This window comes from Corvus kubaryi, unplaced genomic scaffold (assembly GCF_017639235.1).
Source record: "Corvus kubaryi isolate FWS band 111438036 unplaced genomic scaffold, C.kubaryi_AGA036_p1.0 37394, whole genome shotgun sequence".
Lineage (NCBI taxonomy): Eukaryota > Metazoa > Chordata > Aves > Passeriformes > Corvidae > Corvus > Corvus kubaryi.
This window is the reverse complement of record NW_024581133.1, coordinates 9,389,066-9,402,788: the sequence shown is the minus strand read 5'-3', so window position 1 is coordinate 9,402,788 and position 13,723 is coordinate 9,389,066. Positions and strand designations below refer to the sequence as shown.

The 13,723-nt window shown below is 38.2% G+C and overlaps 1 protein-coding gene across 7 annotated transcripts in view; it reads right to left on the bottom strand.

The window, feature by feature from the left end:
- Positions 1 to 13,723, bottom strand: part of LRRC28 (leucine rich repeat containing 28) — a 51,562-nt gene that overhangs the window by 20,525 nt on the left and 17,314 nt on the right. The window contains exon 1 of one of the 7 annotated variants that reach the window (XM_042039061.1): positions 3,285 to 3,305. The exons of 5 other annotated variants lie outside the window; for them this stretch is intronic. The gene's annotated coding sequence lies outside the window, so the exon portion shown is untranslated. Of the gene's footprint in view, positions 1 to 1,318; positions 1,407 to 3,284; positions 3,306 to 13,723 lie in introns of those variants that run through there. One more of the 7 variants, XM_042039060.1, reaches the window with a different exon arrangement.

Genomic DNA, 13,723 nt, shown 5'->3' with positions numbered 1-13,723 from the left:
ATATAGCATCTAGAGATTTTATTTTTTATTATTTCAAGAATTTTAAAGTAAATTTTGTGTTTCAAATAGTAGTGGACAATTTTTTAACATAGGTAACAAATTAGATTCTTAAAAGCCTGTAAGACATGATCACACAAGCAGTCTCACTTGTGCAACAGTGTTTTTCCTTGTGTCTGGCCTGTGAAACAGGATGCAGGACTGACTGACAAATACATTCAAAATATATTAAGCAGCTCTGCAGGTGACCTCAGTGTTTATTTAGTTATTCTTTTACAGTTACTCTCAAAACTGGATAACTCTATATATTATTTTCCTCAAACAGGGGAAACCATAACATTTTCCCCAAGTTTTGTTTTGTTTTTAAATACTTCACAGCAATGCAACCAACCCATGAAGTGCTCAGTGCCCCTAAAACTTGCTGCAGTTCTCAGCGTTTTGCAGACCCAAATGTACTTTGGTCTCAGCTGAATGAAACCAGCTCTTACATCTTAGAGCTGCTAAAACAAGATTCACTAGAATGTTCTACACTGAAAACACCAGACAATCCACACAATCCACAATCTGTACAATTTACAGCTCTATCACCCAGATTTTTTACAAAGATATAAATAGGGCAACACTGTTAAAGTTAAACAGAACCTGTTGTGCCCTTAAACACTCTGCAGCAAGAACTAGAAAATTCTGTTCCTTGAGCTCTAAGGTTGCACCTTGTATACTACACACAAAGAAGGAAACAAAACACTAGGTTAACCCAAGCTGTTTTCTACACAATGGGAAAAAGAAGTTCACCTTGGGAAAAACTGCTATAAATGTTACTTTCAAGACCGGAAACATGAAAAGGAAAGAAAAAGAAGTTGTAATTCAGTATTAGAGATTTTCACGTAAGTAATAGTTAAGCAAAATACATGTGCACATTTAGAAGGAGTTTCTGCCCACTGCAAAGAATCCCAGCATTAACTACAATAAAGACTCAACAACACAGTTTATGCATCCTTTCAGAAATATTACTGACAGAAGCAGCTGCTATACACAGATGATCACTCTTAGCTTTGATGTCAACAAGAATAATAAGCTTTACTTGAAAAGGGTTTTTTTTACTACAAGATTGAAAATAAATGACAAAAGCAAAATAATTACTACTAAATAGCACAAGACTACTGTGCAAAAAGAACTGCAGCAGATCTCATGTCGAAAGAGTTTTATATTCATCACAAAGCCATATGCTTGAAAACAGTGACAGGAAAAGAGCCACCTACATTCAGCCAAACCACTGACCACATGCAGTCAACAATAGGCCCAGCTATTTTAATGCACTAACCTTCTTCTCCGCCACTAAAAACAGTTCTCTAGTTCAGTTTAGGTCCAAAATCCCATAAATGTTACAGTTGGCAAAGCTGGCAGAGTTTCAAAGGCATTGCTAGAATGATATGTTTCAAATCTAAGAGGAAATAAAAGTATTCTCACTTTATCCTTCATCCAAAAAACACATACCCAAAACTTCATCCTCTCTACCTTAATCTCCCAATGCATACCAGATGTAAACATCCACTTTCAACATCTAGTGCCACATGTTACACAAACACCCACTGACCCACAATGAAGTTTCAGACTAAGCCAAACAACATAAAGTGCCATCATATTAAAGATATAACCCCCAGACTCCCCACCATAGTGCTCAAAGCTCAGTTTGAAGAACATGCTCAGACATTTACTAATGACACTAAATTGGTTTTCATCTCATTAAAGCAAAGGGAAACAATAAAGAGGAATAACAAAAATATATAAACAGTCCATTAGTAAGTTTTTCAAGTTTTTAGTTACTAAATACTATTATCCTTGTTTTTAAAGTCTTGCAGCATAAATACTGCAGGAAACCTTGGCTAACAAACACAATGAAAGACTTGCAAATCTCTCTCTTGCTGTCACCTCATCAAGCACTAGGATACACCAGAGGTGAACTTTGGAAATTTACAGCAGATCCAGAAAAGAAAATGGCTATTCGCAAACAAAAAGAGCTGACAAAGGGACTTTCAGATTCTCCCAACACCCCCAAGGGTAAGAAAGAGACAAGCATTACACATCACCATTAGACCATATTGAGGAGTTCCAATTACATTTAAATGAAATTCATAAAAGCGTAATTTACAATTTATATTAGCTCTAGGATTAACACTATCAAAATCAACGTGGCAGAGCACTGAGCTCCATTCCGATATCAGAAGCCAGAAAAAAACCAAACTCCTCGGTAGCTTTGCTACCCCCCAGCTCAGAAGGACACAGATTTATGGAAGCAGAGAGAACCCAAACGTGATGTTCTCGTGCTGGTTCGTGGACTCAAGTGTTTCATCCGTGTCCATCTGCAGGGACCGCTGCTGGCACATGGAGCTGGGCAATTCCAGGGCCATATGGTCCCAATGTGTTTGCAGTGCACACACGAGGGGCTGACAGACTGGGAATCCAACACTCCCTGACCCCACAGAAACTTCCCTCCTCCAGCCTCTGAGGGGCTGTGCAGTGCCACAGACCCACACAGGCTGTGCTCTAAAGCTGCCAGCCTCGTGGAATTGATTTTACCCCTTTTCTTCCCTGATAACATGCAGATTCAGAAGGGATCACTGCAGCTCCAAAAAGCAGCCTTTGCATCCATTGTAAGAGCTCTCCCTAACTACTTGAAAAAGAGACAAGTGCACTGTCCTCTTGTGTGTTGGAGTTTTCAACAAAAATCTGCCAAACAGATCTGACCCCAACACAGTGAAAAAGAAACATCAGCATACCTTTAATATTTTTCTTTAAAAAAAAGTGAAACCTGCAAAGAATTTCAGGGAATGTCCAAAATTATTGACCTTCTAACAAAACTGTTTGTATAAACATAAGTAGCATCAAGAAAAAAGAAAAAAAAAAATCTCTGATTCAGATGGTTTAAATGCCAGTTTTTAAAATTAATTCCCATAGTTTTACGTGAAGGAAACAAAAAAATCCCATCTGGAAATAAGCAGCCTATACAACATACAGTAATTGCCAAAAGCAATTCAAACTTCCTTAATCTTTCTAGGGTACAGGCCTCACCAGCTGCATGACCCAAAAATAACTAACAGTTTTTCTTTACATTTCAAGAGTAATCCCACCTTTCCCTGATGGGCCATAAACCAAAATTTCATCCAAAGATATATGAAACACATATACAGTTGGATTTGAGTGTATGGGAGGCATGGGTTTACTTTAAATCTGAGTCCTTATATGCCAGTAAAGTTAAAAAGGGGGACAGGAAAGGGCTACAGACCTACCTGCATGAGAATGCACCTCAAAGCAGGATATTAAGGGAAAGTAGAGAACCTACAAGGAATGGAAAAAGGGACTGATCAGCAAAGAGAGCTGGCACTTAGAGGTCAGGCTGCAGAAGTTAAATGCAAACTGCCAGGAGGCCAGGAAAATGGGAACTCACAGACAAACAAAAGGTTTCTCAACAAGAAATTAAGAGCAAGAAATGAAGAACTGATGTCAACAAGGAGTAGAAATTAGGAGGACAAACCAAATATTAAATTAGCTTTTTGCATCGTTTTTTCCTGTAAGAATAATGCTGTGTATGAGGACAGAGACAGAATACCTCATGGGAACAAGGACAAAGCACTGCAAATTACCACATCCATTACTAAAATGAAACGAGGCTGCTTGAAACAATTTGCATCCCAGAATACTGAAGAAAAAAAAAGAAGGGTTAAAGGGTTATATATCAAAATTGCAGATCTGGGCACAAGGATTCTCAATGAATAGGACATTTTCTGGGATAGCAGCCTAGGGCTGGAGAAGAAATGTAGAACCTGTGTTCAAAAAAGCCCTGTTAATGTGAGCTCAGTGCTCCTCAGCATCTCAAAACAACTGTTCTAAGGGGAAAGAGCACGCAAGAGTAACCAGTGACTGGAACATAAACAGAAAGCAGAATGAAAATGCAGCCCAGATCTTCTCAAATGTAAATCAAGTCATACTGGTTTATCTTTCTTTGATGAAATTTCTTGGCTAATGGTAACACATGAGTATCACATCTCATGGTAAATTACTGGGATGGAGAAAATATTACTAGTGGTGGTATTCCTCAAAGGGTCTACTTTGTTTAGATGTTCCATTTTCCACCTGGGTAAAAAATAATATTAGGTTTTGGGTTGCTGTTAACCCAAGTATTTAAAGTAGTAGTAACATGGTAGAGAACCAAATTGTCATACAGGAGGAAAAGCAAGAACTTTTAGACTTAAGGGATAGAAATAGAAAGAAAAAGAACAGAAAATCAGCATGATAAGGTGCTGCAAGTCAAGGCTCTGCTTGAAGCAGCTGAAGGAAGAGAGGGACTTGCTATGCTTGTTCACTCCCTAAGGGCAATAAGGCAATTTCTATGTACAGCCACCATTTTGTTAGGAGAAGGGAAGTTTGTTAATATTCCTTTGAACTGCAGGCAATAATGATGGTCTTGCTTTTATCATACAAACCTTTAACAGTCTGCTACCCAAGAGCTCTAACAGGAGGTGATGGATCCTCTCTGTTCCAAGGCTGCAGCTGAGGACTAACAAATCTCTGCTGCTTACCATGGAGTGATGTTTTCCAGCTTGTGGCACCAGAGTGACAATTTCTTATGAACAGTTACAAAATTGAGCACTGTGAGGACTGGCTGTGATTGTGAGCCCAGCCATCCCTCCCATCCCAGGAACTAAAATGAAGGGTGGTTGCTCCAGGAAAGGAATAGAAGGTGCTAAAAGTGCCTACCCTACTTCACCCTTGACATAATGTTTTAATCAACTTCTATGAACCTGAGCAAAAGATGCATTTCCCTATTAGACCTGTAAAACCACGCACTGGTGAGGAAGAAGTGTTTGAAGTCTTCCACATTTAACAAAACTACCTGTCCCACTAGAAAAGAAATCCAAGTCTATACATGCCATGAATTTGAAGTGGATACTATTATCAATTTAAAATTGTAACAGACAGGAAGTGTAAGTTTAAATTGCTGAGAGCTTGATGGAAAAGATCTCCTTTAGATCTGCTCCAGGATGTCTCAGGAGGACTTAAATAGACTTTAAGATGGTTAAAACAAATTAAATAGCCTATTATATATCACATTACATTTACTGTCCTACCACGCAGCTCACATTTCACAGACTATAAAAATTAAATTTCCTAGCACAAATCGACACTTAAGATAGACCTGTGCCATCTTCAAACAAGGAAGTTTGACCATAACTGAAATTGGTATCATTAGATTAAAGGACAATGAAAGAGGCAGGCAAACTGAATCCCATTTACATTTTGACACTGCTGCATGCAGCTCTTTTTCTGTATTGTTGGTGAGAGAGCTTGAAAAACGTTCTGTTTCACAAGTCCAACAGACCCGAAGATGATTTTCCTTATATTTTTCCCATATAGGCTAACATTTGTTTAGTTTTTTAAAGGGGGGGAAAAAAAAATAAAAGAGATACTGGAAGAGATCTTCTGATACTGCAACAACTATTTTATGAAAAACTCACTTTTAAATAAGGTACTGAGTGAGTTCAAACCCATAAAAATTCTATGGAAGAAGAAAGCCTCTATCTCAGCTGATCAAACTTCAATCTCTTAATTTCAAAGCAATACTTATGGCTGCATTTCACACAAATATTCTGTCTGCAAAGAACAGGGGAAAAGATTTTTCTGGGGCAGGATAGTCTTTGTGAATGAGCATAGTCATGTAACACCCCTCAAAGCTGTTCCCAATTCTTGGTTTCACCTACTTGAGCCATAAACTACATCGACTCTTCTCCAAAACACTTAAGACGCAGACAAAGCCCAAAACCAAGTGAAAAATACATACTTCTACTGAACATACCGAAATAGAATCTTTTTTTCCTCAACCTTGCTAAATGTCACATGCAAACTTAGTACCAATCCTTATTTATTTTGTGCCATCATTCACAAGCAAAGGTGAGAAAAGTGGCTCCATAAAGTCCAACCTTGCTAAACAGTAATTTTAGGTCAGCTAAAAATGGCTGAAAATAGACATCAGGCATGAGAGTCTCATTAAGTCAAACTCTTCTAAAGGTCAGTGGTTCCCCATCTTATACCACAATTAAACTTCAGTTAACACAAATGGCAGCTGTCTGAATGCCATGGGCCCAGCACTCTGTGCTTCCCTCAGCGTACACACACACACAGAGCACAGATCCACAGTGGTTATTAGCCTGTATTTCCTCTCAGTGCAGGTCTGGAATTACATTTTTGTCCACAATTTGATGGTTTCAATGAGAACTGTTAGAATAAATCAGATGATAAAAATACCAGAAATTATCATACACGAGAAAAGTGGACAAGGTGGGAGGAAGGGCAAGAGTGACAGGGAGAGAAAAAAATTGTTTATGCACAAAGGTAACTCAAGGCCATGAAACGATCAGGTTTGCTGTTTTCTTGGTTTGGTTTGGGGTTTTTTGTTTGTTTGGTTGGTCTGTTTTTTCAGAAGACAACCTATCCTTTCATTTTGTTCTAGTGTGCTCTGCCTACTTCACTGCCCCACAGCAAGGTACTATTGCTACACAAACAAGCTAGAGATGTGAAATTAATGCATTAATATTACTCTATGGTTTTATTAAATGATAACTCAAATTTTGAATAGAGCAGCCAAAATGAAGTATAGAGAGTCAGAATGGTACTTTATCAAATATATTGCATGAAAAGATCTGTTAGCATTCTACAGGAAAAAGTCACTTATTTAAGGAGTTTTCTTGCTGTTGTCTCTCCTTTGAGGAGCAGCTGTTTTCCTTTTTCTGGGTGATATGAACATAAACAAAAGTGACATGAATAAAGCATGAGACCTGTTATATTTCTCTTGTTTTGTTTATGTCTGACTATCTTTACTGCTGCACATCATCTACCATTCACTGTGCACTAATATCAATACATGGAAATGGGGGGGAAAAAAGCCTTCCAGAAAAACTTTGTGCATAAAATACAGAGTTGATGATTTGAACTCACGATGCTGGACAGCTGAAGATGGCTACTTGAGTACAACAAACCGGTACTGAAATCAAGGCAAACAAAAGGAGCATCCTAAGGAGAGATTAAGGACAGCTCAGGAAGCCACACATACAGGGCTAGACCTGGCTGTAAATTCTAGGACAGCTTTTTCCTTTCTTCTTCCAAGGAATAACTTGGAAAGAGAGATCAACACAACAGAGTGGCCTCTGACAAGCACAGATTAGTGGCTTCTAACCGGTTACAGCACTGGTGTCTAAATAATCCACACAAAGACCAATCTGTTGTGACTGTTGCTATCAACTGTTTCCAACCAACTCAACAGACACATCTTTCTTCTTCTTGAGGTTAGCTGGGGTTTTCTTCTTCCACTAAATGCATAACAAAAGCAATAGGTCCAGGTTCAATTTTCGTCTTTCAGTGGAAAGTACTGTTATATCAAGGCGAGTTATGGCTCACTCATTATACTATTGGGAGACACCACAGAACACCCTTCCCTGAGGGTCAAATTCGGCCTTTATAACAAAAAGATGCAACTACAAATTTGTGTGGGATAAGGAAAAGAATCAAAGGGAGATCTTTAGCTTGGAGCCACGTTTACAGCAGTAGAGTCTCTGTATTTGTTTTTTAAATGAACGCTACTGGATGGGACTGTCTTATCTCAAGTCCTATGAAAATAAGACTTCTTCCAGGCCACTGGAAGTTACTACAAATTGCAACAGTAATTACTGGGGACGGACTGGCTAAATGTTACAGGAAATATTCCCACTATAATAGACATGAAAACGATAGATCCAGATAGATCCAGCAGCACCAGGAGATTCTCTTGCTCCTCCTCACTGTCCCAGCAGTCTCTGTTGAACTCAGCAGCCCAGAGAATTCACCAGCTGAGGAGACAGGAGCTGCTATAATGACATGGTTACTACTTGAAAAATGGTATGGACCAACTACTAACAGTTTTAAACCGAGATTATCAGTAAAAAAAAGAGAAGACATCTGACTTCAAGCAACACTAGCTTTGTCCCGATTTTACAAATGCTGAGAGCAACTGCAAGCCTTGTCTTAATCAGTGATAGTTTCTGATGTTTAGTGTTTCAAATCAGCACAAAGTAGACAAGTAAGGCTTGCAATTACATTCCAACCCCCTCACTCAAGTAATTCTGAATTGCATTCCTTTACCTAGACAAATAAGTAGTCTTAGTTCATAAAGCTCTCAAATGTTAAATAATTACCAACTAGAGTACACTTGTACTTGCTTGGCATCAAAGCCTTCCATCTAGAATGACAATTTAATGCAGATTTGGACAATGCTAAGGAAAACACAGGACTTTATTTTAAATAAATACCACTGCAACAACATTAAGTTAACTGAAATACAGGTATCAAACTCTGTGTGTGTGACATGGACCACAGGAAGGTTAATCTCACATCATACCTCGAGTTCTACACATTCTCTTTACAGGCTTTTTCCATTTAGATTTAGTGTCAGTAAATGATGCGTTTTATTTTGCCCCAATTCATTTAATTCATTTAATAGAACAGCTGAGTAAAAACAAGGATGTCAATAACAAGTAGTAATTTAACTCTCTACAATGGTATGCAGAAAACTAAATTATACTTGGTCAATAAGGTCAAAATGGAAATCCATACACTATAAAATTTTTCTATTGCACAGCATTAACAGTTTGTGTTTGTTCCCTCTCAAAGACTGAATAACTCTGTTCTCCAAGCTTCCCTGAGCACTCAATCCTTACTAGTAAATTGCATTTGCTTAATGCACAAGTAAAATCAACTACCTGTTAATATTGCTAATCACTGTACATAGATTAGGGAGAGCTTAGGGAAAGAAAGGAAAAAAACCAAGGAAACCGAAGAGACAAAAGTACATTCATAGATAACTTTATTTATAAAGACTTTAGAGTTAACAGGAAAACATGTTAACTTTTAACACCTAATCCTAAAAATACAAAAAAATAAGCTTCAAGAGCTAATTTTTTCCTGTCAATAAATGTTAATTTAGTGCAATCAAAAAAAAACCTCACAAATTTCAAATCAGTAGGAGCTTTTACATTAAAAATTACTAGCAAATTAGTTTAGTTTAGTTATAGTTAACAGATAAACTTATTTTAAAACAATGCCAGTAAAGGCAGTAAACACGGACGTAATCCCCGTGAAAAGCTGGTTTTGCCTGTATGGATTACTTGAGCTTGTCTTAGGACCCTCCCAAAATTAGTCAGTGCAACAAAACAAAGTTAGAGCTCCTTGGCAGTCCAGCACACTGAAATCACTAAGTCCTTCCTGAGGTAAACCTGGAAATGGCAAAGCAGTTACCACCATTTTTTTTTTTCACACATTTACAAACTGATGAAAAATTTCTGAGAAAAAACACCTGCAGTTTAGTATCTGTTCAAAGCTGAGGTTCTCTGAAAGCCTTAACTAAACACCACTGAACAGATTGTTGGTATTAAAGAAGTTCTCATACTACAGAAAGCCCAACACCATCTGTATGGGAAACATCTTTCTCAAAATATCTCTCCACCTCTGAGGTTTGGTCTCCGCCTTATCAATACGTATCTGTCTTCACCCGTGTGAACAGCTATTGGCAAACGTTTACAAGAGACACCCTTAAAACTCCCTTGAAGTTCAGTTTTACTTTTGGGTAACAGCTCTAAACCAAAGACTTTTACAAGTATTTTGAGGAGCATCTGTTTTGAAGTTGCAGAAATGAGGTTCCTATATCTCACATGTGTTTGTGCCAGGCAGTCAGTAAATGCTTTACTATCAGATCCTCAGCAGAAGAATTCAGTGCTGACAGATGAGTTACAAACCAACTTTTCCTGCAATTCCTTTACTTAGGAAGCCGGTCTGATATTAGGCACTATATGACTACTTGAGTTGAGGTTAATTTCTCAGAGTATGCCCTCAGTAACAAGTGATTTCTGTAAGAACAGTCAGAGGGAGAAGACTTACTTAGAAGTCCTGTCCTGCCCCTCTCATGATAGAGACAAGCTGATACACGCATTGCGCAAGGAGGAGAATCCTGACAGCCCCGGGGGTGCTGTTCAGAACCTGACTGCTGCCAGCCCTAACACGGAAAAACCCTGGTATCAAATTCCAACGAAGAGGTTTTGCTGTGCTCTCAGTAGAGGATTCAGCATGTTGAGGGAAGAAGTTTCAAAAGGAGGGGAATGACACCTTAAAAAAAGTTACAGTAACTTACATGAATTTTCTTTTGATGTAGATTTTTTTCCTAAGGTAAGAACAAAGTTAAAAGATCCTAAAGGTTCCTTTTTGGGTTATGTTGGGTTTTCTCTAAAGCACAAAAGCAAACTGAACCCCTCACATTATCTTTAACATAGATCCAAGTACTTTATCATAATAAACACAACAGTGATTACATGAATTTTCACCAATCCTGATGACAGTTGCACAGTAAAGCAGCCAGTAAAGCAATAAGCCATCACACCTTCTCATCTACCAAGATTATCAGAGATGCCACCATGAATTTTTGGGGTGGGAGGGGATTTGCCAGAGCTATGAACAGAGTAATGACCTTTTAAGCTTCAGAGCCTACTCTGATAACCCATAAAACTAAAGCAACTAGAAATGTTATGTTTTATAGTCTTTATGGATTGCCAGATACATTTATGTAACACTTTCAAACACTCCAAGCAAGAAAACAGAATTACATCCCTGCAAAATGAAATTCCTGGTAGTCTCTTTTTCTACATAGATTAGATTCAACTCCACAGGAATAAGACTAACCAAAAGCAACTGAAGACCCTCCACTTCTTCCTCTCATTTGCTATGCAGACAATAAACTCACATAAAACAAACACCACAAAAGGAATAATGACCGAATTCAAACACATCTGTAGCCACTTCCAGATTGATTTTTTTTCTGTGGTATATAACTGTCACAGTGAGTCCTCCCCATAAATTTCAAACCCAAGTTTTCAAACAATTGAAAAGCAAAAAAACAAATAATTCTATTTGACCTTCATTATTTAGGTCTGTGTGCCAGGTCTAATCAGTTCTCATGAGCACATTCCACTTCTTAAAAACCGACTGTAGAAATGCATTTTTCAAACTAAAAGGAACACAATGCATTGTTTTGATGCTACAGCCTGAAGCCCTTTATCTGAGTTTTATCAAACTATACTCTATCACTGATCGAAGCAGCAATGACAACCTAATGTTCTCTAAAGTTATATATATTGCTGTATAAACTTCCCACTTTTGTCTTGTGGCCCCCGGCTCAGCATGACATTGGGGGGACATTCAAAGGTCAGCGAGACTTTCTTTTCGAAGCCTTCAGCTCCCAAATTGCAGCTCTATCCATAGCAGGAGTGGGGAAAGGAATTCCATCAGGGCTCTGTTCCCATATACCCTAAAAACTTCATGTTGTCATTTCTTCTGTTACATGTTTGAATGACTATTTGGTATGTTAGTGTATAAACTATCTGTCTGTCTAGCAGCATTTCCACATCACCCTATTACTCATTTTATTGTCAACTCAAGACTGTTTCTCACTAGTATTAAAATCAGTATTTAATCTTAAATTTCTTTCAATTTATTACTTTGCATAATAAATTTCTTTCAATTTATTACTTTGCATAAGTAGCTTTTTAAAGCAAGGCTTGGAAGTTACTTGGACATGCAAGTCTTTAAAAAAAAAAAATCTGTATTTCAACAATTCACTGAGAAATCTCAAATTGAGTTTACTAGAGAAATGTTACACAATTTTATGTTTAATGAACTGTGTTGAAATGAATTGTACTTAAGACTCCTTATTTAATAAAAAGGCCTAAGAACATGCAACATTAACTACCACGTTTCTACAGTCATATGAAGACCTCCAACATCTTCAGAGTTTTAAGCTTCACACAAATGGCTGTCAGGATTACTTGAAGCACTCTCAACGTCTTCAAAATTCTTGTCTACCCCCACAAACAAGAGGAAAACCCCAGGAGAAACGAGCCTTACAGTCACTTGAGGAATCAAGCACTGCTGAGCAGAAGAACGAGCCAGGATTTGAGAGGCAGCACCAAGTCTCTGAACAATAGAGAATCCAGTTAAATCTGCTCCCATCCTCTCAGGAATTCGAGAATCATCCAAGTACCCACCATTAGAAGCACCTCCAACTCCTTTATCTCCTATCTGAGAGCCCTCGAGGGGAACAGCTAAAGGGGAAAGCCCATGGCCCAGAGCTCAGCAACAGGCATGTCCCTGCAAGGATTCTGATTTTCAGGAGCACTGCTAAACCAGAAGCTCAACAGGCTTGGGAGCACTACCAGGAATAATTAGTTTGGCTCTTCCTGCTCCATCCTGGTTTCACCTACACCTCACCAGGTTTCTTAGTAGCTCCTCTTCAAAGGATGGACAGAATGGGCAGCGGCTGGAGGGAGTAATTCTGTGAGTTTGGTGCATGGAAATCTTTCACTATGATCTCACATAGAACAGAAGGGAACAAATGGCAGCACTGGCCCACCCTCAGAATCCAGTTTCAAAATAAAAAACATGGCGATCTAGGATTTGGAATTGAAAATAAAAATATCAGGCAATGGCAAGTCACAGGCAGCTTCACACAGACACAGTGCTATCCTCTACAACCAGGTTTGTTCAACAAACTATTAATAACGTATTTAGTGATCAGAACTCAGGTGGTGTCATTCTGAGATGTCTCTGTCCAGACAGATGATGCCACCATAACTGTAACAAAAATCTGGTGGCCAGAAAGAACTGCCACATAAAAAGAGAACATTTACAGGACAGCCTCTGCCCAGATCATACAAAGAATTCCAAGAAAACAAGGACGTCTGAGACACTGATGCACAGCACCCTGCTCCCACACACCCCTGGATCTATTAATGAACTGAGTAATTAAATCAGCATACTGCTCATGTTTAAATACAGTTAAAAATCAGGCACAGATTTTTTTTCAAGTTAAAGCATTACCAAAACTAGAGGCCAAAAAAAAAGTGTGATTGATCCAAAATCATTATAATCTTGCTAAAATGCACAAGAAAGAAGAAAAAAATCAAAATCAATAGAGTTATGTTACAATTTTGAGTGGCCTTTAAATATTGTAAAACTAGTATTAGAAAACTCAGAACACTTGGTCATTACCTTGTGCTACAATAGGATTTTAGGCTTCCATTTACTGACATGAACCCTCAGTGCCAGGTTGTTTGCGCCTAGTATTTTTTTCTGATATGGAATGACCACAGAAGTTAAAATCTGTTTTATAAAATTGCACGTACTTGAAAATGTAATGCACTGAACCATAACACAATTGATTTTTTTTAACTAAACCCAAGCTCATTAAAGAAGTGTAATTTCCAAATACTTTTTCCAGTGATTGCTCTAAATTAGAATAGCAAATTTTAAGATGGAATTTTCTAGTCCAATAAGCCTGGTACACAAAGCAATATTTGAATCCGTAATTTAAATGTTACAGTGAGAAACACTGATGGCTTCCTCCAACTGGTTCCCATTAGTTTTCAGATTACTGAATTACAACACATACATACTCAGCACATGCATTTCTGAGGACCTGCTGTGCAGCACCAGAATGAGGAATACCAGGAATACCGCAGGCCATTATTGAAAGAGATAGTTTTGTTGGATTTTTTGTTTCTTAACGTCATTTCTGCTACAGTTACGGGAAATATTTCAGTTCCAGTGCACCCAATAGACGCCCATCTGGAAGAAGTGTTGGAACAAAAGCCTATAT